General features: G+C 50.4%; 1 protein-coding gene and 1 long non-coding RNA gene across 7 annotated transcripts in view; one reads left to right on the forward strand and one right to left on the reverse strand.

Moving 5' to 3' along the window:
* The window catches only part of LOC135920141 (uncharacterized), a 303,939-nt gene that overhangs the window by 100,601 nt on the left and 175,974 nt on the right, over positions 1-27,364 (reverse strand). The gene's annotated exons all lie outside the window — the stretch shown is intronic.
* LOC135920108 (polyhomeotic-like protein 1) overlaps positions 3,773-27,364 on the forward strand; it is a 239,557-nt gene continuing 215,965 nt past the window's right edge. For 3 of the 6 annotated variants that reach the window (XM_065454249.2, XM_065454239.2, XM_065454219.2), the window contains exon 1: positions 3,773-4,080. The gene's annotated coding sequence lies outside the window, so the exon portion shown is untranslated. The remainder of the gene's footprint in view (positions 4,081-27,364) is intronic. The other 3 variants (XM_065454177.2, XM_065454195.2, XM_065454260.2) reach the window with 2 other exon arrangements.

The raw sequence follows: 27,364 nt of genomic DNA on the forward strand, positions 1-27,364 counted from the left end.
TGCCATGCACCGTACTTGCGCATCCCTTCGGCTAGCCACCATACTTCGGCTTGGTGGATGGATTCGGAGAGGCAGAGCGGGCCTGGCCATGAGAAAGGCGTTCACTAGCCTGCGATCTGCAGGGCACACTTCTGCGGGGGTCTTCACCTCCGAGCGACGGCGCTTACATCAGCGCGATGGGGAAGAACTGCGATTCCCGCAAATGGGCCCTACGGCTGTGTTCGACTGTTTATACCCGAGGGTCCCAAGCGTGGACCCAGGGGTCCTGTGTACGGTCACTTCTTACGAGAACGACCAACAACACCGGCATATCAGTTGTTCACATGATGATCCGTGTCTGCGGGGTCGGACGAAGGCGGGAACGATCGGTGGCATACAAGAAGCAATGATTGTCGCGGCTGTGCCATGGGAAAGATTACTGTCGAGTCTGAGACCAATACACAACTCCTGCGAAAGACTGCGCCCAAGTCCAAACCAATGAACAGCTGCTGGGAAAGAGTACTGCCAAATTCCGGACCAATGGACAAATCATGGTAAGGAGAACTGGCAGTTGATTTCACGTTACTGTGCATTTCAGTGTGAGATTATATTTAAAGAGAGGATCCAAGCCTTGGGGAAACAGACACACAGGACGGAGAATGAAGATCTGACGAATTTCCGTGTTTGTCTGGAAAAGCCGAGCTTAGCAGAAGACCAGAAGCAGTGTTGCGATTAGGAATCTTAGAGGGTAGATTGAATTACGTGTACGACCACCTAGTACCAGTCGCACCAAGCTTCACAGACCCAACTCTATACATCCCCCACCCGTCTCTTTCTGCGAAGATTAGGCACTAAGTCAATACCTGCTGTTTTGCAACCAAGAACGCTCGTTCACAGACAGCCTTTCGCACTCTAAGTGCCCCCGCCCCCTCTCTTCCAGGGAGGAAATGAAGAGAGAGAGAGAGAGAGAGAGAGGGAGGGAGAGAGAGGGAGGGGGACTGGGGCTTCTCAAAAATTACTGCGAAAATTGCACGTCCTCGTAGTTACCCTACACACCTGGTCATCGGGGACCGTATATGCTCATCAAAACTGAGAGCTGGGCGAGTTGATGCGATTCCATCTTAATGAAAAATTGCGCAAAAAAAATAGGTAGACGTTTCTCTCTTTCTCGTCTTTTTCGCGCACTTTTTCGTTAAGATGGAATGCTGTCAACGAATACGCTTTACCAGCGCCGAACTCTAAGACAGTAGAGGCGGTGATCAGGTTCAAAGCCACCCAGGGCAGGATTCGGTGGTGATAAACACGAAGCCGTTGAGTGGGCACAATGCCTCGTTTAGCTAGTGGTCTTTCGAAGAGAGAGAAAACATTTCTTTATCATGAGGAAGTCGCCCAAACTCATGATAAATAAATGTTTTCTCTCTCTGTCTCTCCGACTGCCAGGCTTTTAACCAATATAAATACCAGGCAGAATTATTGGCTATCACCTTACTGCTTGTCCGTTTCTTCCGCTCTATCAGTGCCAAATTCATCTTCCATTCTCCGAGAATTTTATATACACGAGCCTAACTTTAGAGGAGTCAGCAGACGCGCAGCCGGTGCCATCTCTTAAAGGCCCACTACTCAGGATCCCACGACCTTCATTTAAAAAATTTGCTGTGCAAGAGGAATATTTCAAATTATGTGTATTGAATAACATTCATTTCCAGCATCTTAGATTATCTTAGCATAGCGGATGGTGCCAAACAACAAAATTTGAAGTTTCATTTACGAGAATACGTTGCCTAATATAAATGCTTAATTTTTATTCCCACAGGTCTGGTATGGCTCCTTCCGCTAAATGTTAGTATTTCAATGAACCGGAAAACATGGAAGTTCTTTTTTATATAGAATGTCGTCGGCTCGAGGTGCAAGGAAAACTACTTCTCGAAGGTCCCCTCCGCCAAGTTGGAGTGGTCATTACGCTTCTTGTGATACTGTCTCTTGGGGCGTCGGCACTGGGATACTGCTATAAGAACGTATCTGATGCCATATTTAATTTTATAAGTGAAACAAAGATACTGCCATGTTGACTTAATCGGTGTTCTATTTATTTTTTTCTCGCCACGAAAGAAAAAGCGTAACTTAACATTAACTATTAGTATTCATTTGACATCTCATTCCTAATAGCCAAATTCCCTTTAAGTTTTCTTCCTTTGTTACCTCCTGCCACCAGATTCATGGCCGATCCCCCGCAGTGGTTTGAGCCATGGCCGTAGACACCGAACCAAACCAAACTTCTTTCTGCTGTTCTGTGGTCCAGAATATTTGGATGGAAAACACTTTTCTCCCGCATGCACACCAACATTATTTCTATCGAACTGGAACAATACATTCCTTCTCCTTGCCGTGAACACGGATTTGGAAGTACTCAGCTAGTTTCCTGCGATTATTCTCGGAAAGGCCTCGTGCTCTCCCTTCCTCTCTATGAAAAAGCATTTCGTTCCACGAAACGCCCTCCCCGAAGCACGGCCGGGAGAGGGGGGATTTGCCTGTAAATACCAAGCTGTTGAATGGGAAAAGATGCTTAGTTCTGCTAGTATGTAGCCGAGATTATTTGGTTGGCAAATGCTTTTTCCGCGGGTGCCCATCAACATTCTTGCAAATGGTATACTGAATGGGAACAATACATTCGCTCTCCTTGCCGGGAACACGTTTGGGCGTACTCAGCTAGTCTAGTCGCGACATGACAGTTTCCTGTAGTATTCAAGGAAAGGGGTCTCCCCTCTAGTCCGGTCGTGACCGAGGGCACTATGAAGCAGCGTCTTGCCGGCCATATTCGCGACCTGACGCGCATGATCGGCAAAGCGGTCATGGTTGGGAATCTGTGGTCGCAGAAGCATTGTCCTTTCGTCCTCCCCACCTTGACACCATTGGTGTGTGTCGAGTTTTCCGACTGCCTCTTAACCCACCCCTGGCTTTTCATCCAGCTAAATGGCTGCAGAAGCTTAGTGAACTGCAACTTTTCTCGCTGGAATTTTTCTGACAGAATGAAAGCCGGAGGCCCTGCGCGATTCTTCACGCTCCTTTCCTGAGTTTCGAAAAACTCCACTGCGCGCCTGAGCACGCGCTCTCCCACAAGGCCCCCAAGCGGGGCCTCAAAATAAACGGAAAGCCGATACGCCGGAGACGCCCGCAAAAATAAACCGGCGCGACGTCGAGTGCGCGCGCACGTGCAGAACGTGGTCCACCGAGCGCAGGCTAGACCGCTCGGAGCGGCTTGCGAAGCAGGCACGCAGCGGTGCACGCAGCCAGCCAACTCTCACTGAATACGGCGGTCCTCGCTTGCCAACTGCGGATTGACCTAAGGGCTCTCATTATGTGCCGGAGGCGCTCCTTCAAGCCTCGTGCACACACCAGCACAGAGGCGAGGGAAAAAGAGCTAACGATAAATGCACAATGAGCACGGGGGGTAATGGCGTGGCAAATGGCCGCCCGGAGAGCGCGACAACATCGGCGAAGCTGTTTCCCAAAGGCCACGCCACGGCCTCGTTCGAAGCAAACACAAGCAGACGACGCGGCAGCTCCAGCCCGCCTCCCCCGCGGCGCCCCAAAATGGACTCTACCCGAGACGGCCTCCTCTGCTCTGCGCATGCGCAGCACCACGCGCTTGCCTGGCCAATAGGCGCTAGCCAGAACCAGCGCATAACCGCTTCCTTCATTGGCTTGAATTTGGGCCGCCCAGGCAGTGTTCCCATGCCGCTGGGGTAGGCGGGACCAATTATCATGGAAGACTACGAGCTGCACATGACGTCACATGCCCGGGCGACCAATAGTGGGGCAGGGTTTTCGTCGCAGAAAGTTGGCCAGGCGGACGCTCAAGAAGGAAAGAGGTTCTTGCGTTTTTCTGGGGGTGCGACGCCGCCAGCGTTGGTTGCCGCGCGTGGATCGTCGACTGCCTGTGCGCATTTCGTTTCGCGAAAACCTCGGTGGCATCACTAGGGCTTGTGTGTGTGAACACTGTGTGTGAAATCTCTGCGACACATTCGCTTTGGATAACCGGCACGAAGCAGCGACGACCACTTGGATCTAACGACGACTCGCGGAGCTCGCACCGCCATTTCGGTGAGTCGCCCAAGCATGTGCTCCCGATACGAGCGTGGTCGCCTTCTTAGCAGTACCATATCGCTGCGCCTGAAGCGGTGTACGTTCTATTCGTGACGCCTTTCTAGCACGGTTTGCTCATACATTGTCGAGTTTTGGGTATTCTTGAATTTTATTTATTTATGTTGTGCGTGTGCATGGAGCGCTATTACAACCTGTCTTTGAAATTTGCGATTTTGGAACCTCACGTTGGCACCCTGCCCGACAGACAGCCTTACAGATTTTGCAGCACACATATCCGACTTCAGACTTCCTTAGTAGTTTTGTGCCACTGCGGTCACGGCTGGCTGCCTGTCGTCCCGCATAATAATCACGCGACGACAAACGAACCAACGAAGCGACCCGCGGTCCCAGTCATAATTTCCATAGTGGGAAGGGGCGAGAGAGAAGTCAGCGAAGCAAACACAACCACCTTGGCGCGGTCGACGGAGCAATGAAAATAGCTGCAACGGCAGACCGAGCGCTTGCATCGACCGAAGCGGAGAGCGAGGAGGCGTCGTTGCATAAAGCGCAGACACAAAACGGTCGCCGTTAAATAATATCCGCAGAAGAAAACATGGCGAAGCAAAAACTGTCAAGTGGAGATCACCGTCAATACCCGACAGGAGGCGCTCAGAACGTGGCCCTCAGGTTGCCATGGCGACCGCGGACGCCCCCTCCAGCCGTGTCGTCTGCTACAATGGCCGTCCTGCTGCTGCTTCTACGCGCGAGTTCGTGCATCGGCCGCACACTGGGCGCTGCGTGTTCGCGAGGCTCGCAGCTGAGTTTGCTCGAACATCTGATCGGCTCCGGCCAGTTTTTACCTCTCGCTCAAAATAAGCGCCAGCCAGCGCACTCGACGGCTGCTAGGGGACGGCCGTTTTATGCACGGCCAAGGTTTTCTTCGAAGTCATCCGCTTGCGACCTCCGCATCTCGTCCCCTCTACCATCTCGCTTTCTGCACCCCCCTCTTTTCATCCCCCTTCACTGCGTCAGCTGCCATGCCCCACTCGCCTGTTTGTTGCAGACAGCTATCGGCTCCACGAGTCCTTCCGGGAGCCGGCTCGAAAAAGACGGGGGGTCGGAAGGGGGGTAAGCGGGCAGGGGGCACTCTTCGCAAATCCCCGTCGCTCCGGATGTGTTCCACCCACCGCTGTCGCTTTGTGCGTTTGCTTCCTTCGCTTTCCCTGCGGCCGCACCCCGCTGATACGAGTGCCTGTAGTTTTCCTCCTGCGGGGTATCAGTTGGGGGCTCGTCCGAGCAGTGCCTATGTGTGCTCGGTTCCCAGGGGGAACGCATGTGGGGGAGAGAGACCGCGGGGGCTCGCTCTGAAAGAGCGTTAAAGGAGGGGAGGGGGCAACAGTAGATTTGCGCGACTCGCTTGCTGGAGTGAACCGTCGGCGTCGGTCCGCCCTTCCTTTCCCGCTTTCCGTCTCTCTCGCACGCGCGCTTTGCATGACGGGACGAAAACAGCCGGCAGTCCTCGCGAGTATCCGTGCCGGCCTGCGGCGGGTGCGTCTTGCCGGCTTGCTTCCCCAGAACGGTCGTCGACGGTTTCAAATGCGGTGCTGTGTGATGCGGCATCTCGACTGTTCTCCATAGCGGATTGAACCCAGACGTTCACGCTGTTTCGACGCAGCCTTTCACGGTGACGGCAGGCAGCATTTGCGGACGCGAGAAATGGAGCAGTGAACGGCCGTGTGCGTGTCGCCGCCTCCACGGACGTGTAGACGCTGGTTTGCTCTGCGATCGATACGGCGTCCTCGGGTGTTTTGGATATCTGATCTTGAGCTCCGTGCATCTGGGTTTGGTTTTATTCTCCGCCTTGTGTGACCGTGTTCAAGCAGGTTGTATTGGTTTTGTGAACGTTTATATTCGTGTAACCTGTTCTCGATCTTTCTATTTTTGTATACGACTGTGGTAGAGCATTTTGCAGTGCTGCGCTATTGGATGGCATTTCGCCAGCATCGGTTTCGCCCTTTTCGTTTCGTGGTACTTCGACAACTCGTTAGTCCACCTTGGGGCGAGTTTGTCTTACCTAGTGGAATAGATTTGATGCGGCCACCTTGTCCTACCTTACCTATATTTGGTAATATCGGCGCGCTTTCCGCGTAATACATTTCCTTCGGGAAACGGACGATTATGTGAACTTGCAAACTTGGTCCTTTTCCCTTCGAGTTTTTTAAAGTGTCCGGATGATCGTATGTCGTTAGCCGAGTAGCGTATTGTTACTTCGCTAAGACATTGCTTGCAGTCGTTTAATGCAGTTGACTGTGTTGGTTGTGTCCCTGCGATTTCATCGCTGTAGCTTGTTTTTCATATTTGACATCGTCGCAATCAGTTTTTATACTTCACTGTTGCTTCTTTTGGATTAGGAATGGATGCTCCGCACACATAATTTGTTGTTGCTTTGAACTGCAGACACGCCTTTCGGTTAACATGCAAGGGTTGTCAGGCTTGACAGAATCTTTCTTTGTTCTCCTATTGTATAAGGTCCATATCTCTTCATGCATGTTATAATCGTTCGCAAATTGCTCCGGTCTGGGAGCACTTGCGTTAAGTCTGTTCTCCGCAGGCGCGCATATGTGGCGTTGACAGAATATATTTTGCCCGATATCATCGAATCTTTGACTCTGCCACTGTCTCCGTCGTGGCTTGGTCAGCATTTGTGTTAAAAAAATTACAAGAAAGCTAAACATCGTCTACAGTCGAAGCAACGTACTTCGACTCTTGTTTAACGCTTGCTTATTCCCTACTACAATGGGTACTCTTCCTGTGCTCTTCATTTTGGTGATTCCCGAATAAAGTTGCCTCTGGCTTGTTGCTCACGATTTGTGTGCGAGAGTGTTTGTGTGTGTGCATGACGTTCATGCATTCTTTTTTGATTCAAGGACGAACTGCCAGTGTTTGGTTTATGGCGACACGAACTCTAGATTTTGAAATCTGCGTTTCGCACATTATTGTCGCTACTAAGCGCCGAGCAAGCAAAACATAGCGTGCATAGCGTTAAATGTTGAGCACGTTACCTTACCTTCTTGAATTCACAGTGCGCTGTAGGGCGCGTTGTTACATGCCTTGCGAAGTTTCGTTAGGTAGAACTGCCGTGCATCGATATCATAGTGTACCGATGAGGCACGCTTGTGCACCGTGGACACATTATTATTATTATTTTACTGGTACAGGCCTATGTCCCAGGTTCACTGTAGTTACTGGTATCATTGAAAAGATAATACAACGGTTTCATCGTCTCGATGTCGTGAGCTACGTTTACCGGTGCCTTCAAAGTGAGTTGTGCTATCTCACTGTGTATTGTAGTTGACAAAAATGGGTGGCTGTCCCCGAGTACGAGTGAATCAATCGCATCGTGGCAAACGCAAAAAAAAAAAAAGGAGAAGAACGCACGTGTTCATAACTTTCCATGCGCAGTTTGCAGTCGCTTCTTCTGAGGACACCAGCGTGACCAAATTATTAGTCGTCCAACGACTGCGCCGGCCAGGCCAGCTTTGATGCCGACCTAGCCTTTAAGTACGCAGGCACTGCTTCGAAGCAGTGTCTGCGTACTTAAAGGCTAGGTGAACACTCGGTTAAAGCACATTTCTCGGAGAAGCATTTGAGGCGCTTTTGTCGACCTGACGAGAAAAAAAACACGTGGATTTTTCCTGATGGTGTGGCTTTGGCGGAAACGCAATAATTCAGCTCTTCACAACGGTCGCACGCAAAAGCAGTGTATTCGCGGTATACTTCGGTAAGTTCGAGTATGACGCGGAGTGTTCTCGAGTGCAGTAGTTTGCGAACATTCTGGAAGTGGGCTGGCCGTGCAAGAAAACCTGTTTCTACAAAACACTGTCGTGCAGACTCAACTTTCGGGCTTTTCGACAACGAAAAGAGGAATACCGTTCGTCTGTCGCGCTTCTCAGCGAGTTCGGGTCTTTGACCGTAGTGAGTGCCTCACAGAGTAGTAGCATGGGTGGAGCGTGTCTTTGCACAAGGTGTGAAATGAGAGCAAAATTCTTACTGAGATACAAATATAGGACATAAATAGAACCAAATTTTCGCATTGATCCTCCGAAAACGAAAACTGAGAAAGCAGTGGTCCGGCTTCGCCTCTATCGCTTTAGCAAGCTGGTTTAGGAGCGATATTGTACTGCCGCTTTCCACGGGAGCTGAAGAAATGCAGTGTGCAGCCGAACCATTTGCGAAACAGTCACTTTACATAGTCGTCTGGCTCGAGTGAGCCAGCGCCTTCGCAGAAGGCGCCGTGTAGTAGAAAGTGTGCTTTTCGAAAGCAGTTCTCTAGGATGCAGTTTCCTTCGCTCTGACGACGCTCTTTCCAATATTTCACCTCCATGTAGTTGCAATCAGCGCGCGAAACCATGGCAATGCAAAGCGAAGGACACAAGCCCTGTCCCTTCGCCTGCCCCTTCCTCCGTGTCGACGAGGCACCCGCGGAACTTTCTGTAGTTTAAAGAAGTCAAATTTTCTGCGGATTTGCTCCGTACGTGTGTCACTGCATGCGAGGCAGATGTTCCTGCACTTGTTAAAAGTTGAGCATTGTGGCTGGCCAGAGAATACGCGAACCACGTGCACTCTTTTGAGTGGCTGCAACGAGGCAGTGATGTAACTGCTGACGCCGTCGATTGGCGAAGGTCGCAGCATCGATCTTATAGAATGCGGTGTCCGCCTGAGAGACGCAGTGCACTTTGATGATATCTTCGACGGAGCAACGACCCTCGCGTTCTGAAAAAAAAAAAGAAGAAGAACAAAGGTCTGCGCACGGCGCGTCAGTCGACGCTGCGTGGAAAATTCCTGCCGCTGCCCGCATAATGTCGCTTGCACGGCGTGTGCATGTGTGCCCAGTGGGAGCCGTCTCGGAATTCTTGGCCTCTTGAGTGGCAGACACGACGACCGTCGTTGAAAGAGCGGTGCGTTTCTATACGTGGTCAGTGCTCGCGTATGCGAGGACCTTAGTGTCGACATCTCGCTTCTCTATTTGGGCGAGTGACGTCGGTGGGTGTGCGCGTCGGATCGAAGTGCGTCGAGCTACAGGCGCAGTTTGGGGGCACATATAGAGATGCACGGACAATGTCGAAATGTTTGTCTTTTCATGTACGTAAAACAAAAAAATGGAAAGAGCAGTGTTGAGGCGTGGCTTTGTCCTGTTTTTAATGCCTGCCTGTACTTTCAAAGATCGGCCCACCTGGCACGCTTGCATTAGCAATGATATAACATTTTATTTCAATCAAGAACGTCGGTTGTGGGTGAAAGCTGCTCCCGTAAGAGCGGTTTCACAGAAGCCCCCTTTACACACAGATATCGACCATATTCATAGAGCAGCACGTACGCGAGGCTGTAAAAAATAATATATTCATCTCATACTTTTATGAACGCTATATCTTATACATCTTCCTGCGGGAGTAATATGTACGACAGTCGTGCAACATGTTCCAATAACCTCAATAATTGTCTTTCTTTTTTGTCATGTTTGTGAGAGTCGTGGTACCGCTGTATTGAAGGCCACGGTAAGCGTATATAAAGCATAAAAAAAAAACGCGTTTAATCGACTTCGTTTGTGGCGATGCGCACGGAACGAAGAGACAAGGGTGCGTCCTGGTAGCTCGATGACAGCTGACTTTTTTTTCTTTCTGCTGGCGCCTTCTAGAAACGCTGGTTTCCCTTATCCTCGCGCTGACAGCGCCACGGCTGCAGCTCGCGGTGCATTCCGTGTTTACCACACGTTTTCGGCCATTTTCCTTCGTTTTGCGCTGTGCTGCCTAATCGGCTGCAGAATGTAGCGTACATATATATATATATATATATATATATATATATATATATATATATATATATATATATATATATATATATATATCGCCGTATACACCGTTGGTAGTTGTCGCACGCGCCGGCTCTCAGGTGCATGCACGACTAGCCTTGGGAGCTACGTTGTCCGTTAAATAAGGCAGAACCACAACGCGCGGCGTCTTATAGTTACTCCATATGCTACCAAAGCTACGTTTGGAAAAAGGGTTAACCGAGGGGCCCGATTTTTTTATTAGTCATATCATAACAAGCCAACCAACACTCACACCAAGGACAACATAGGGGGAATTACTTGTGCTTAATAAATGAAATAAACGATAAATTAATGGAAATTAAAGTGGATGAACAAACAACTTGCCACACGTGGGTAACCATCCCAGAACCTTCGCATTTCGCGTGCGATGCTCTACCAATTGAGCTACCGCGGCGCCGTTTCCCCATCCACTTTCTTGGGTATTTATGTTTGCTCTAGCAGAAACCTGGCAGTGTTAGCCAGCGCCACCACTCACAGACCTTGGCGGCGGATGTGGAACATCCTTTCTGCCACAGGCGTCACGCGAAAGTGATTTTTTTGGGTGAAGGCAACCGGTCAATAAACCCACACATGTTACCTGAAGGCATCATCAATGTTGCCGGATTCAGGACCTTCGTTATGTAATAAACGTTGTCATTGGTGTGAGAGTTTGTTGGCTTCTTATGGCAAAGTTACCTTTGGTAGCATATACAGTAACTCTAACATGGACAAACGTTGGCGTCTAACGAGCGTCGCTCCCCCATTGTTGCATTCTTTTTGGCGACGCCGAAGATCCATGAGGCTAGGGGCCTTTGTGCCGTTGTTTCTTGGCTCGGTTCAACGCAGAATTGATTCGCTCGTGTTCTCTTACGCAAGACAAAGTCAAGTCTCAATAACGCAATCACTGCTAACAGTAAGGAGTTTTAGATTAGGTGACGCAAGAACCGCCTTGCTCACCCAAAGTCTGCTCGGGCAATGAACTGTGGAAATGAAGCGGAAACTGCAGAGATGCACATGTATTACTGCGCCGAGCAGTCCGGCGCAGTTTGGAGCGCTTCCTGTTTCACGGAGCGTAGATACCGATTCTCATTTGGCCGAACGCGGAAGAGAAAAGTGAAAAAAAGAAGTCACATTTAACGCTAAGCGAGTGTGTTTTATTACCTTGCTTTAGCTTAACCTAACGCGAATAAGACTTCGGGACTATTTTCGGGAGTGGTGTTAATTACTTGTGCGCGCTTTGCCTCCGCATTTTTTTTTTCTTCTTCTTCTTCTTCGTTGCCACATAAACTTGTCCGCGAGTAGAGCAACGCGGTGCCGCGTTGACACCAACGGTCGCTTGTTCTGTGCTTTTCCTGTCTGCAACGCACAACTTGAAAGTACGGCGCATAAGAACGCCATGATTGCATAGTTTAACGATTTGCATAGTTTGATGCCTGGAGCATAGCGTGATATGTAACACATGATGATCCCCCTCCTAACGAATTGCCTCTCATCTAAACCAGCGTCGTGGATCGTCGTTGGCGTCAACAAGTAATGAACGAGTCATTCCGGCATATTCTCGTTTTGACGAAACAAGCTAGCACGAGAAAAGAAGAAGAAGAAAAAAAAGCAGAGTTAAGCGTTGCATCATGTTAGACGAGGACCTGACGATATGTTGCGATGGCCGTGGACGCATCCACGCTCCCCTAATCAAATAAAATGTGCCGAGAATATGTTGCCAATGAGCTTTTACTGTCTGCGCGCGATGTCGTCGAGTTAACTCGTTCGCGCGAAGCCAAACGCGCTTGAACGACCGCTTTACATTCTGTCGTTTCTTGCACTTGCGGGAACGTCAGCTTTGACCACATGGCCCCGAAAAAAAGAACTTCTGCTGCGTAAATTTTCTTGCGCCTGACCGTTTGCATGGCGACCTTCAAAATCAGCAATGTGTATTGACAGCGGTAGCTGACAGTGCACGCTTGCATTTGGACTTTGCGTACAAGCCGTCCTGTTCTACACACAGACACTATAGCGTAAGATACGCATGTTTCCGCGTCCTCGGCAGTATGAAAACTTCGTAATAGCAAGTTGTCGCCCAGACGCGCATCTGAAACATCCGCAGTGATTATTATAGTACGACTTTCCGTGGTGACGTTGAACGGGGGCCTTTTATTGCGATAGTAACTGCATGCGGACGCTCGAACTGCGTTTAATTGCGCCGTGTGTGTGTAGTGACTTTTGAAGGAGAGGACGAGAGAAGTGCAGTGCCGTAACAGTCTCTCATAGGAGGACACCTCAACAACGCTGCACAGGGAAAGGGGAGTGGGGAGAAAAAGATCAGGGAGAGAAGGAAAAGAAGGCGGGAAAAAAATTGCGCCGTCGTCTTGCTGTCCTGCCATCGACGGCACATGCCAGTGCGTATAGAGGCACTTTTCCAGAGGCGCGCATGCAATGCGTTTGACTCCAAAAGCGACAAAGCCACTTGCACCGTCACGCTCCGTTCATTCGGCTCTGGCGAGGCTGAACGGCTGCGTATTCCACTGCTGGCACATCGGCGTTCTGCGCACAGACATTGGATAGCTTTAGAATAGCAAACATCACTTACAGCGTGCACATGGACAGGGACCAAAAGAACGGCGACTAGCCCGTACCCAAACCCTGCTTTAGAATAGCGTTTGTCGCCTTATGCACGTTTAACGTAAGCACCTTTGCGGGACGTTGCAGTGCGTGTCCTTTCAAATCCTTTAGTTCGCCGTACGAAAACGCAAACCTAAAGACATAAGACATGGCGCAGTCTGGCGCCTCATGCTAAACGTATCCAAGCCGAGATGATCCATTGGCAACCACGTCCTGCCGTTGCTATGTGGACGCGTTGTTTCGTTAAACCTACGGGCGCCACAATCGCCGAACGATCTCAGAAAACGGAGGCTCTATGCGCGCATAACTAACCTTTCAGCTGAGTTTAGAGAAAGCGAAAGCTCATTACAGTAGTTACTGTCGATCAACGCAAGTGAGAACGTAGCCATCACGAGATTTCACGCTGAAGCGAGGGGCATGGTTGCCGCCATGTTGGACAACGCCATTTCTCAACGTCCGTAAACATTACGAACGTTAAACTCGCCAAATAACGTACGTTATCATAGCGCACGTAAACCGCAGAAACGCTGTAATGTTCCAAGCATGCACAGTGAGGACGACGCGATTTATTTATGTACGTAATGCTTTTACGTTTGGTTGCAAACCCTAAACTAAAACTGTCTGTTATAACGTGTTCCCGCTGAGCAGCTGCGTTCATAACTACACCGTGACACGTGCACACACACTGGTCAGAGCAGAACAGACAGCAAAAAACGTCAAGCTAGATTCATGCAGTGATTTCTTTGGACGCTTAAAATACGCCGACGGTTTTCCTTCGGTCGCATCTCGTGCGACAGCGCTGGCAAGGTCCTCAGCACGCCAGAGTTCCGAATACTAAACCTCGCTGTCGTGCTTCTTCGCCTTCTTGCGAAACTAACGGTTTCTTCAGCGTCTGTCGTGTTTACTTTTCGGAAATTCGCGAATACAAAGGGGAACTTGGAAACCCTGCCTGCTCACTCGTAGTATTATTGTCATGACACATAACTTGAATACTATAATAGCTTAAAATTGTTTCCTCGTATTTGGGCTGTTTTGAGCACAGGAAAAGCTTCCCGGAACTTGCCGGGTTGATCCTCGAGTGTAGTCCTTCTTTGTCGGTGAACCATGAAATGTAGGCGCTGTGAAACATCCGTGACGTCACGGTGACGTGGTGCAGCCGGAATTCACAACGCTTCTGTCTTTCTTCCTTTTTGACTCTTTTTCTGGTTCAGCACGCCTTTTCTCACAAAAAAGAAAAGAAATAGGGATGTCACATTGTTATTTGCAGAGGCACAGTGTACACGTACAGGATGGCCGAACATTCATTGTAAGTGTAGATGTATATCTTTTTTTTTTTCCCTGCAATGCCGCCTAATGGTCGGCAGACGCGCAGGACGACGACGCCGCGCAAACTTTTCGCGCGGACGCCTGGTCTTCGCGCCATATGCGACTCGCGGGGTTTCTTTCTTTTCCCGCCCAGGCTAAGGCGGAGGTCCGCTGCTCGTCGTGTCACTCGCCATTGGGCCACGCTGCGAACAAGTGCACCTTTAAATACATTGTATATAACTCTCGGCCCATACCCGCACACGGCTGCGCGAGCACACAATCCTCCTCGACGTGCGAGGACATTCATCACCGCCACTGGCGTGTATAATGCTGCCGCAGCAGCAGCGGCTATATGCTGGGCCGCCGCCATGGCCCACGGTATAGCGACAGCAGGCGCGGGCCTTCTTTCCTTTGAAGACGCCGCCCCGTGGAGCCGCGTTCGTTGGTCGGGCCCGGGTCAAGCCGCTGCGTGCGCGCCGTCTCATGAAGTCCCACGGTCGCACCCGTCACTTGCGCTGCGTGATTCGTCGTTGCACTCGACGACCTCATTGTGGTGACTGTGCTACTCGGGGAGAGGGGTGCAGGCATGCGTGCATGCCTGTCCCCTCGGAATCGTCGGACCGATCGTGAGACGCTGCATGGTCGACACCGAGCGAGCAGTGTGTATAGTTGTGCGATCTCGTGGTGGCGGTCGTCCTCGTGTGGTCATTTTTGTCCAGCGCTGATTGCACGGGTCGCGCGCGGCACCTTGATCCCCCGTCAGACGTGGTGGTTGACCCGCGATGAGAAAGAGAGTGAGAGAGAAAAAAATGCGGAATTGGATTTCGAAACGTCGTCGCGCCGACAGCCGATGCGGTTTATCTTCCGAACGCTCGGCATAGAGTCTGTGTGACGGTTACCGGCGAAAATTGGAAGTGGCGGCGCGGGAAATGCGTCAGGGCCAATTATAGGGGCCAGCTGGCGCTGACTCTTCTGCCCAAACTGCATGCGCGCAGAGAGCGAACATGGCAGGGTATGTTGGTTGCTGTACTCTGCAGCTGAGCTTGGAACGTGCGCGCTGCATTTTGTGCGATGCTCACGTTGTGCGGTCATTTTTGTCCGTCGATAGAGGGAGGTGCGGCGACGCGTGTAGGAATCACGGGTGCGATGCTTTTAAGACGTGGGCGCTTGTTAACTAGAGTCGAACGTAAACGGCGAGTCCTTGGACGATAGCCTGACAACCTTCGAACACCGCGCGAACGGACTGAACGGCGATGCATTCTGTGCCTTCCGTGACGGACCAGAGATTGCTGCTTAGGTTGGTTACCTTTCTCTGCATTCGTGTATGCTGAGCTGCTGTTCTCATAGCGGTACGCAAAAATGACGTGGGGTAAGGAACGCACGGCATATATAGAGTGAATAAGGCCAGTCGGTCGCCTATAGCGCTACACCGCATGGAGACCGAGGGCGAGATACATTTTCATTAAAGCTATATACTACTTTCTTTTTTTTTTGCGCGGTGTTGATCAGCGTTAACTGGAACATTAGTTCCTTTTGCCACAAATTTCGAGAACGCATTTCTCGGAACTGGTGCTGTGCGCAGGATTTCTGCTAAATTGATATTACCTCGATACTATATACTGCGATTCAATTCCGTAATTGTTGCATGTGCCCAGAAGTGAATGCGGCGGTATCGCGAATCCTCGCTAATCAACACCGCGCTGTCATTTATCATGCGAGCCTGCTGTCCTCCGCTTTGAGTGATCCAGCTGACATGGCATGATTGCGCTATCTGCCACAGCCGATCTTCCGTAAGTCTGCTTCAACGAAAATAAAATAATCATGTGGTGTAATTTACTGCAGCGTGATCCTGTATTGTGGAAACTGCAGATATCGTTCAGACAATCCGGGAGCTCGACCGCGGCAACGCACTTGTCCCTGCGTCGCGTATTCCTCCGCCCACGAGCGTCGAATTTGCTGTTCCTCTCTATTTTTGGGGGGAATTTTTATTATTTTGCCTTTTTTTCGAGAACACGATCACAGTCGCGTTAAAAATTCGCTCGACCGTCTAATTATTGTTATGAACCCGCTAAAAAATCTGCTGTGACTAATTTCAGTGAAAACGACGATCGAGTATGCATGTCAACCGGCGACGACGAGTTCGCAAATCTTTTCGTTTGTAAGTGCACCCTACAATTGTCTGGTCGGCTTCACCAGTAATATTGTTGCGCGTAACTTAACTACAAAGCTATATATACAGGACATGTTTTCAACGTTATTCCAAGCGCGACCAAGCTTGCGATCGACTACTATATGTAGATGTAAATGTAGTAATTGGCGCCACTTCAGCTTTCTTGCCGTCTTCACTGCAACACTTCATCTCCAGTATCAAGATTGGCTGGTAGTTTGCTCCTATACGAGCACCGCTATTGTGAGAGCTTTTCTTTTGTGACTATGGGCCCAGGAGTTTGAAGACGGAGAAGTGTGAGCTATTACGGTATTGCAACGCTTCGAGCTCATGAAATGCAAATTTAGACGTTTATTTATGTCGATGATCAAGCGCATATCGACCGACTTTCTATATATATATGTATATCTTCCCGCTGTTTGAAAGCACGACATGTACCGCAAGGGTTGTGTGAATATGGCCGTATCACTGTATGGTCATTATATTGCCAGCGGCTTGTCAAGATTCATGCATGCGTGCTCGGTCCCGCCAGCACATTCCCGAGCGCCTAATGACGCCTCATATCTATCTAATCTAGCCCTGCATTGATTATATGAGGTGTGTTTTAACCTAAACGTGCTGCTGCTGCGATGTAAACCGCCGAAGTGCATGTAGCGGGTCGACATTATGACTCAGTTTGCGTCGAATATGTCACAGTGTGCATGCGATATATGTTGTGTGGCTCTTTCTTATAACTCGCCACCATGTCGCGTCTGGCAGGATGGGGCGAGTGCGACTTTTTTTTTTTTTGAACATTCCTGACTTCATTTGGCAGTATCGCCTTAGCATATTCACAAGGAAATCCGCCTTGAAATCGGGAGTAAGATTCTCTATATCATTGCGTCGCACACGCGTTTCGCATTGCTATACGCTCTTGAGCATACCTGGATCAAGTATCTTCTGCCGGTTTGCATCGCTTAATGTAGCAGCGAAAAGCGCAGATTCAAATTCCGCGCCTGCCCTAATTGCCTAAAACACAGCTGGTTGCAAATTGTTGCATGCTTTGCAGTGTCATAAAGCTTACTATCGAACCCGGTTATAACGAACACGCTTACATGCCGCAAATAGTTCAGTGCATCGGGTAATTCGATACACCCAAGCTCGGCTATACCGACGTGAAAAAAAAAAAAAAAGTCATGAGGTCGTTACAGTACCCGGCTTTCCAGTAGAGCAAAGAAGCCTATAGGGAAGGCGTCCATTTATTGAAAACAGAACTGCGTGAAGTGGGCATGTTAATACTTTCCTGTGCTCTTTTAAAGTGCTTCTCAGTGTCATGAAGAATTGCGTTCTCGATGCACGAGATTGTTCATACCTGTTCCCTTCCACTTCCCTAAATATTTGTCTGCACAGTAGGCCTGCGTATAACATCCATATAGGCCGCAAAAAGTGCGTCCCGACGCGTTCTGCGAAGCGGCTCTTCACATATACAGCAGACATCCCGAGTGCAATAGACTCAATATTCGTTTCGTTATGAGCGCGTTAATTACTCGACACGTGAGTCGCTCAGGAAGTTTCGCGTGTTCGAAATAAACAACGCCTCGCGTTATGCGTTTTTTTTAATGCCCGGGTTCGACGGTATATATATCTATGTACATCTATGCATTCGGCGTGCGAGCAAGCGCAGATTGGGCGGCGCCGCTGGTCGAAGTCCCGTTATGCACTGATTGGGACAATGCGAGCATAAACGCTCGTGCCCGATCATCATAAATGCGTGCATTTCATCAGTGCTCGTGCAAGCGCGAGCGCGCGCACGACGCGTGTGCCCGTGTATATACACGGCTTTCGCTCCGTGCGCGCTGCACCTCTCGTTAGTTAGGAGATAAGCCGCAAGCACCCATTTATATATCTAGCCATACGCGAGAAGCCAATCACTGCAACGTCTACTTTCTGTAACCAAGCCGGACCTGAATGTATACGCGGCGATGTGATCGCGGAACGGGGGTGTTCGCTGCATGGCAGCGCCGAGTATGTGGGTCGGTATATAATGTATAGCGGCTTCTATCCCGTTTGTGTTTCTTTTTTCGTTTCTTTTTCTCTTTTCACGCTTCGTCAATTCTAAGGCCTGAGTCGGCGGCGGCAGCGCGCGGCCGCCCACGTTACCACCAATACCGGCCAGTCGTGAGCGTTGGATGATAAGGGGATAGAATCGAGCGAAATTAATCGCCACGTTATATTGGTCGTTGTTTGCCGGTGTACGGCTGACTTGATATATATGGAGCGACTTACGTGGAGGAACCATGTATGCGCTCGTGTATGCTTAGAGATATATAGGTGCACGTTAAAGAAGACCGAGTGGTCGAAATTCAGCCGGATACGGCGTGCCTCATGGCCATATCGTGGTTCTGGTCAGCAAAAAAACGCAGATCTTAATTTCAAAATTTTTGACTCACTTTGGTGAGAAAGAAATTGCGGTGGTGTTACCTATGCCGCCTTGTTGTGTCAGCGCAAGACGATCACTTTACAATAATATTCAAAACATAAAAGTAAGGGGGCGAGAAGGGGTGACTTGCTTCCAGCAACTTTATCAATACGGGTTCCTGAAGCTGGCGTAATCGGCAACAGCAAAGTCGCTCGTAAAGTCACTGCTTGTGATCTAAAAACAGCGTGTTAACTGCTTGTCTGTTCGCGCTGTTCCACTGCTGCTTCTTTTCGTCGTTTAAAGGTAAATCATCGTAAATAAAGTGTACATGTATGCCACACAAGGTGTGCGCCCAGCATAAACGTAAATAAAAAGAAATGCACGCCATCCCTTCACCTATAATCCTCTTTGCCATGCATCTATACGCTTGAATTTTACTAATGTTAAAGTCCACGAGTTAGCGGGGGCATGTAGCTCTGGCGTCCGTCGAGCGAGGAGAGAGGTTTTTAATGATTAAACGAGTGAGAGTGAGAAAGCATAAATTATTTTCTCGTGCGATAAGGCATGCGATAAGCAACTCCATCGACAACGTCGATCCGGTAAGAAGGCTGGGAGCTGGTCAGCATTCACTTTTTTTTTTCTGGAGACAATCGTCTATGTGTGTCGGAGCGTTGCAATGTTCGCGTCACCGCTCCTGGCGTTGTACATTGCACTCTGTCCTCCTCTCGCACACAACTTCGAGCTTGCTCGCCCGCGATGGAGACGTAGTACAGCGACGGGGCCCACTTCGCCTTCGCCACCCTTCTTGCACCCGCTACAAGCCGTTTAACGCCAAGTTCCCCGCTATGCGTTTACTCTCGTATCGTGTTCTCTGCATTCGATACGGAAATTTGTCGCAACGCCACCGTTTTCGCAGCGAAAAAAAAAAAAAAGAACACTCCCGGAAGACGAGGAAATACCGAGAAATCTCAAAACCGCAAGTTGAAACGCACCTGTTATATTTCTTTCTCTTCGCGCTGTTCGATCACAATTGTTCCTTCGCTCTACATACTCAGCCCCCACCGCGCTGTCAAAAAAAAAGGAAAGAAAGAAACCCTCGCCTACCGTCTCTTTCTTTTTATACTGTGATCCGGGCTCGCCCACCTCGTTGAACATATTAGCCTTTAGCTATACAGGGTAGTTATGCGCAAAATCTTTCTCCTGTAGTCGTAGACCGCAGATGTTGCATTTGCTTCACTTTTGCTCCCGAGAAGCATTTCTCGTATGGCCTAGTACCCTCTGTACGGAAATATGCGGCGTGTCTGTGGAGGTCTCTGATCTTGCTATCGACTAGCGCATACCTCTCGTTCCCAACTGTACACTTGACGTCCGTTTGCAGCAGGCCAACTCACCACTTCCAGTGCGCTGCATGCTTACGCTTGACGACGGCATTCAGGACAAAGTCGAATATCGTAGCCGTCGTTCTCAACCGAGACACCGACTTAGGTCCAGCAAACTTCGACCGTTAGCTTCTCGCATTAGCTGTCCCATTGAGCAGCTTTTCACACGGTGTTCCAGCGTCCGTTGATGTAACTTCATGGCCCAGTGTGGTAAGACAGTGATTTCACACAAATTAATTGAAATGCAAGCATTAATGAATTAATGAAACGCAAGCATCAACCGTTAAATGCTTCAATGCCTGCTTTATTTTTTCATGTAGGTTCTCCTCGTTTACTTATCGAATCCTGCTGGTTGCTTAGCACAACATATATTTTTTTTTTTTCCACGCATAGATCACGGGACGTATGTTTGAGAGCAAAAATCGCCTCAATATGTTTTAAGAGTACATACTCAGGGGTTGTTGAAACGAAGTTGGGGGACAGTGCTTATATATTTCGCGTTGCCATCGCGGCTATATGCGTTTATCGATATATACGCCGAACTGCCAACCTTAACGTCCCGTGAAAATGTGATATCGCTCATTTCCGACGGGCGACAAAACCTCGCGCATTGTTTTCAAGTCGACGCACTCTTGCTCTGATTTCTTGTCGTATCGGAGTTCTGAGTCTGTATACAGCGACATCCAGAGGCAAGGCAGGGAGCCCTGGCCGTTCTGTCACCGACGCCAGCTGCATCTCCGCGGTAACCGATTGCGGTCAAAGACCGGATCGCACACTTGCCACCGATCACGCATCACGATCACGATCACGCGGAGGAAAAAAAAAAAGAGACTCGGGTCTTAGCCCTATACCTTTCGTTTCGGCCTGTATTTCGTCGCCCATAAACGCACGTGAACACACCCGATTGCCGGCGAAGGTGCAGAACGGCCGCGGTTGAGCGCACTGCTCGGAACATCGAGGGTGAGCGGCCGAGAGGACCGACTCCGCTGCTCGAGCTTCATAGCAGATAGAAAGGTAAAGAAAGAAATAGAGAGAGAAGCCTGCCATGGGAGCCGAAAAGAGGTTCTCTGTTGTACACCCTCCCAAGGAAAGCGCCTCAGAGGCACCTTTTTCTTTTCCTCTTCTTTTTTTTTTTCGGGGTTGGGGGGGGGGGGAAGCAAACAAAAGAGTAGGGGTTCTAGGCTGCAGGGGTTAAAAGCCATAAATAACTTTGCCTGGTGCGAGGCAGCATGCACGTGTGCGCACCCACGACCTGTCCGCCTGTGATCGCCTCGGCTGCCTTGGTGAAGGCTTAGTGCGTGCGCGCCCCGGAGACAGAGTGGAAGGCAAGGAGGGTGTTAGCTTGGGGCTCCTTCAACCCACCCTGTTCCTTTCTCTGCTCGTCGCTAGGTGGTCTCTCACATCCGCACGTCGTGCCAAAAGGGTTCCACCACCCCCTCCGCGCACCACCCCCTTTCCCACTTCCCACCACGCTAGGCCCCAGGCACCGCGGCACCGTCTTCACGCGTGTAACTGAACATGGCCCTCGGGTTAGGTGGTGCTCCGAGAAGAGCAGGATGAAAGATGCGCGACTTGTTCCGGACGGTTAATAATCTTGACGAAAGAATCAAGCCTGGCGAAAAGGGCCCAAACAGTGGTAATGAAGGCCGGCTTCGATCGACAGTGCTGTCAATAACGCATTTCCCTAGGGTCATTGCAACGACAAGCTGCGAACGACCTCCGCTGTGTTGTTCCCTCATGGCAGTGGTGCACGACGTTCTCGTTGCCACGACCAGACGCTTCGCGTGCGCTGCATTTTCTCTCAATGCATCGGAACACGAGTGTTGAAACATGAAAATTTGCATCTTTAGTCCGCGCGGGCGCCAAGGGAGCAGTTCTTCTCCAGAACAGCACAAGTGTTTGTGTTCTCGCCGGGAAGTGGTTGTCTGCTATCGGAAGCTTTCTATCTATCGGCAACACTTGCATTCTTCAACACGGGCAGGCTCAAAAACAATGAAATTTGCCCCCACCGTGACGTCATGTAAATGAGCGAACATAATTCAGTTTCACATCTATAAGGCGAGTTACTTTGTGTGTGGGACAGCTATGTATTTTTCAGTGATCGTCACCCACTAGGAACTTTGTGCTCTTGCTGAGCACAGCATCGGTCGTGAGCCTTAATTTGGGAACGTAAACAGACATTTGTCGTGCCTTAGTAGAGCCTCTGCGAGTCAAGATTATACCGAATATGATTCTCGCCGTTATCTTCGCTGTGAGGTGCTTTCGTCAAAAACAGTGTGCTGAACATTCGTGCGCTCTTTAACGGACGAGCCCCTCTCAAACGTTCAAGGGGGCGGTAAGATGTTCAATGAGCGTTTTAAGTGCGATTATGCGTATGCTTCCGCAAAGCTGCAATTGTTCTACTTTTACCCGTGGCAATGTTGAGTGTTTGCGCAATTGGGCGGCGTCATTTCTCCATCATCTGGCGCTCTCTTGCTCGCAGCAGTAAATTTCCATATTCGTTTGACGTCGCCGGTATTGCGCCGATATCCATCAATGGGCAATGTCAGCGCCACCGTTGTAGATTTTATTGATGTTTATTTGTTTTATCGTTTGTTTTGTAGCGCATTTTTCAATACGATCTTGTTTGACGAAGTGTATGCATGGATATATAGTACTGATAGACAGAGAGGGCGATGTTTAACGAAAGCCGACTTGAAGGGCTTGCTTCTTTGCATGGGCGATTCAAATTGTCAAACAAATGATACAATTATAAAGAAAACAGAAACAAGTCGCTTAGATATTCGAAGTGCTCCAATAGTGCCTCAAAGTCCTGACTAGCGTATCCACGCCGCCGCAGTCGATCGGCTTCTCTTAAATAAAGTGGTTGCCGATGCAGCCAGTCTCTCTGGCACCGATCGGGGCGCTAGCGAAATAGCAAGATCATGGCTTCTCACCAACAGAGCCCTGTCCCTTCTGACTGTTTCTCTCGCGTCGCATATTTCTCCCCACTCTCTCTCTCTCTCCTCACCCGCCCTGTGCGATGCTGTGCACGCGACGGTTCTTCGAAGTGCGTTCAACATGTCCCTCGAGTTTGCCGCCAGCGCTGCACGTTTTCCCCTTCCCGCTGCTTTCTTCCTCTCCGTCCACGGACGCCCAGGCACGAAGCTTAGAAAAAGGCGCCAGGAAGGAGCGGGAAGGGGGGGGGGGCATGGCACGGCCTGCTGCAGCAAAAGAGGAATGCCGCCCAGTCGGACCACGCGCTGTAGAACACTCTTCGGAGTATAAGGCGGGGGGGAGTACGCGCCGAGCCCATTTCGTCGCGAGCTATTTCATTTGTTTTTTCTTTTAAATCGCCTTACTCTTTGGACTGATGCTGCTGCCTGCCTTTAATATTCAGAAGCCTCTTCGTCGACGAACGTATATAAGCAACGCAGAGTGAGGGGGGAGGAAGCAGTGGAGGAAGGGGGAGGGGTGAGCGGCGCAATCGATGGGAGCCGTGGCCGCGGCTGAGTCCTCGGCCGCGCTGGGCGAAGCGGCCTCGGCGCGAGAAGAACGCGTGCCGGGAGGATCGCAACGAGCGCGCGCTGCTTGCTTGCTCGCGCGGGAGGAGCTTCCGTTCGAGCGACGTCCGTTGTGTGTGTGTGTGTGTAACACGCGAAAATGAGTGGAAAAAAAAAAGTAGGGAAAACACGCCGCCCACGCAAACGGCTGCGAGGCGCGACGTCGTCTCGCGAATATGCTCGGCCGTGTAGCAGAGCGCTGCCGTAAGCATTCGTGGAGGCAAGAGAGACGCGGTCGTCGTCGCCTCTGCGGTCACGTGCGTGAAGGGAGTTACTTGTACGCGCGTAATTAGCGCTGTCGCGCATAAACGCAACATTACAGCGTGAGGTTATTGCGAATTGGTGTCAGTGCAATCTGAAATGCGGAGGTTTTTTATCTTCGCGCTGCTCTCAATTTTCAGCGGAGACATCCGGTTTCCGCATCTTCTTCGCTAGCCGCCGTATCGAATAATCAGCATGGAAAGCGGCGGTAGTGACGGAAGAGGCGGATTAGGGCTGTGCGTGTAATATAGATTGAGTGTATATGTTTCTTAAGCTACTGTCATCGTCATCAGCCTATTTGAGTCAATGGAGTGGAGGGCTGTTGTGCCATTACCACAAGCCCGGATTCCGAATCTGCAAGATGCAGAATCTATCCTGCGAGCGCCCTAATTCTCCCTTCACAAGTCAAGATGCTGCGCCTTCGTGCGGGAGAAGCCTCGGCGAAGCAGCGTGTTTAAACGTGTCCGCGTGTGCCCGACAGCCCGGCGCCGCACCTCCCTTGCCTGGAGGTCACCGCGCGCGCGAACTTTGAACCGGGTGGCCAGCGCGGTCGCTGGTTGGACCCCTCGGACGACCGTCGTGTGCTGACTTTGTATTGGGCCGGTTGAGTGACAATGGGCCTCGGGGATTATAAAAGCAGAGACACGCCGCTCGAAAACAGGATCTGCCGACCCCACCGGGAGAGAGTGTCGCTCCCGACCGGGGGTGAGATGTGTCACGCGTTTTCGCCGGACGTCGTCGTGCGAGAACAGTCGCGTTTGTTGTGAGCACTCGGCCCCAGTGCCGACCCGTTCATGTCCTGTATGATAACCTGTATATAATGTATAAAGTCCCTTTTGTTATTCTCATCGACGCCAGGCTCGGAGTCTTCGCTACCAACGCTCTGTCACGAAACGGGTGACGAGCGCTACGGGACCACAAAGCCGTAATCGTGGTGCAGCGGTACAAGTTCGGAACACTGGCGGCACCGGTTGGATGTCGTAACACTGGTGGCACCGGTTGGGAGTTCGTAACACTGGATGGCAGCTACGGGATTGACCGGCATCAGCTACCTCGGCGCGGTGAGTGCCTGAAGTTTACCTCAAACACCAGACTTTCTTTGACACAGGTTATAGTAGCTTAGGGAAGGATTTGGTGTTGCATTGTGATAACCTTGTGTGTTTCAAGCCTAGTAAGAGTGTTTTGAAAACCAGGGGATGCTGAGGGGGTAAACAGGGCAGTGTGTGAAATACTTGCATATGTCTTACTAGTAGTGTTATAGTAGCGTACGGCAGGTATATTCAAAAAGGGTAAACAGCAGGAGGACAGTGTGAACGATGGAGAAGTACAAGGTGAAGGAACTTCTCGAAATTTGTGAGGAGTTGGGCATTGAGTTGGGCTCGACCAAAAGAAAGAATGCGATCCTTGAGGTCATGAGGACTGGGGACGTAACGGCTGAGGAAGCCGCTGAGGCCTGGGCGGATATCAATGAACGTCGGGAGGAAAGGAGAAAAAAGGAACTTCGCGAGGAGGAAAAGGAGGAAAGGAGAGAGAGGGAGCGACGTGAGCACGAGCTTAAAATGAAAGAGTTGGAGATCCGAAATAACTCGCCGGCGCCTAGTCTCACTTCTAACGTTCCAAGAATACGCGATCAACTTCCACCCTTTGTCGTCGGAGAGGATATGGCCAAATACCTCGTGAAATTTGAGCACGTCTGCGAACGGAATAGCATTGAGCGATCCCTTTGGGCACAGAATCTGTTAGCCTTGCTTCCTGGGGAGGCATCAGACGTAATAACTTGCTTATCGAAAGAGGCGTTTGAGAGCTACAGTGATGTGAAGGAAGCGCTACTGCGGAAGTACAAATTGTCGCCCGAAGCTTTCCGGCAGAGGTTCCGGTATGCAAAAAAGGGTAAGGAGTCGAATGTTGACTTCGCGTTTCGTCTAAAAGCCGACCTGGTGGAATGGCTGAAGGGCGAAGAGGTGTACGACGACCGCGACAAAATTGTCGAATGCATCGCGTTGGAGCAGTTCTACCGTTGCATTGATGAGGATGTCCGGCTCTGGCTGCAAGATAGGCTAAAGGAGGTTAAGCTAAACAAGGCAGCAGAGTTAGCGGAAGAGTATTACACCCGCCGCAGCTTGCACAGCAAGGCAGTGCGCATAGAAAAAGCAGATAGAAGAGATGGGTTTTACGGGAAGCCCGACGAACGGAAGGAAATCACGCGTCGCGAGTTTCGGGACGACGAGTCCCTTCCCAAAGAAACTGTAAGGGATGGACAGAATGCATCTCAGAATGATGACGATGGTCCGAAACAGCGAAACGAAATGACGCGTTCTTTTGAAAAACGGAGACCGTTAACCTGCTACAATTGCAAAAAGCAAGGGCACATCGCTGCAAGCTGCCCAGAGAGAATTGCTTTTGCAACGATACAGGAAACTCACAAAAACATACGTCTATTGGAGCCCTATGTGCAGGAAATTAAGGTAAACGGCAAGAAGTGCCGAGCACTGCGGGACTCTGCAGCAACTATGGACGTTGTTCACCCGTCTTTCGTCTCCTCGAGTGATTTTACGGGAGAGTGCGTTAGGATACGGCAAGTGGCCGAGAAGGAGAGTGTCTGTTTACCGATCGCAACGGTTAGCATTGAAGGAGAATTTGGGAAACTTAACACCGAAGCCGCTGTGTCAGCCGCCCTCCCGGAGCAATTTTCCTACCTCTTCTCAAATAGCTCGGAGCAGCTGCTGAGGGATCAGGGCAAATCATTCTTTGCCGACGTGGCGTACATGGCCCCCACGCGATCCAAAGCGCGCCCGCTGTCGAGGGAACTTAGCGTCGGTGAGCGAAAGGCGGTGCGGCACACGGACCGATCACGGTAACTTGAGTGGCGAGCAGTCACGGGTGAGGCAGAGCTCGGAGGCTGGCCTAGACGAGCGGGTCCTGGAAGTGAGTGGGAGTGACGCGTGCAGTGCTAGCCGCGATATAGACTCGACGCCGCAATTAGGCGACGCGGGCTCCACACTCGCTCCGGTTTCCGCCAGCTGGCAGGAGCAGGCTGCAGTTGAAAGAAAAAGTCTGATTCGCGAACAACAGGAAGATTGTTCACTAGCCGATCTGAGGAAGAGCGTCAAACGGGGAGTGAAAGAAAAGGGGGTTTCATTTGGCAAGGAATCTGGCTTATTGTACCGCCGCTACACGGATAAGCAGGGTCGCAAATATAAGCAGCTTCGGATTCCGCGAAAATATCGCCGGGAAAAATGAATGACCTCATTTGCTTCCTCAGAAGTATGTTTTCGGTCCAAAGCGATTTCAAGGGGACCATTCTATTTGTAATTATTATTGCTGATTAATAATTGTTTCTATTTTGTTGTGTTGATGATTTGAAAACTGATTGTTTAAGCCTTGTGTGCTAGATCGTACACCTGCCTCTTGTTGCAGCGGGAGAAAAAAAAAAAGGGGAAAACAATTTAGTTAGGTTGATTTGAATTATGGCCTTGTCTGGTGTTTGACGGGAGACAGAGGGCACTTGTTCGTGTTGGGTGTTGCCTTTTGCCGGTCGGTTTTGCAAGCTGCAGAACGACCAAGCGGGACCAGTGGCGAGAAGCAAGGTCTTAGGAACGACCCGAGCGGAGCTGGTCAAGGTGCCTTGGCGACGACGTGGTGAGCAGAGCTCCTGTCCTGACGAGTCGGACCTGGGCACGTGAAGTTACCTGGCGTCCCGACAATGGACGTGAACTTGGACGAGCCTGACGAACGTGCGCGCCTGGCATCCGAGCCACGTGGAGG

The sequence above is a fragment of the Dermacentor albipictus genome, chromosome 2, assembly GCF_038994185.2.
Source record: "Dermacentor albipictus isolate Rhodes 1998 colony chromosome 2, USDA_Dalb.pri_finalv2, whole genome shotgun sequence".
Taxonomy (NCBI): Eukaryota; Metazoa; Arthropoda; class Arachnida; order Ixodida; family Ixodidae; genus Dermacentor; species Dermacentor albipictus.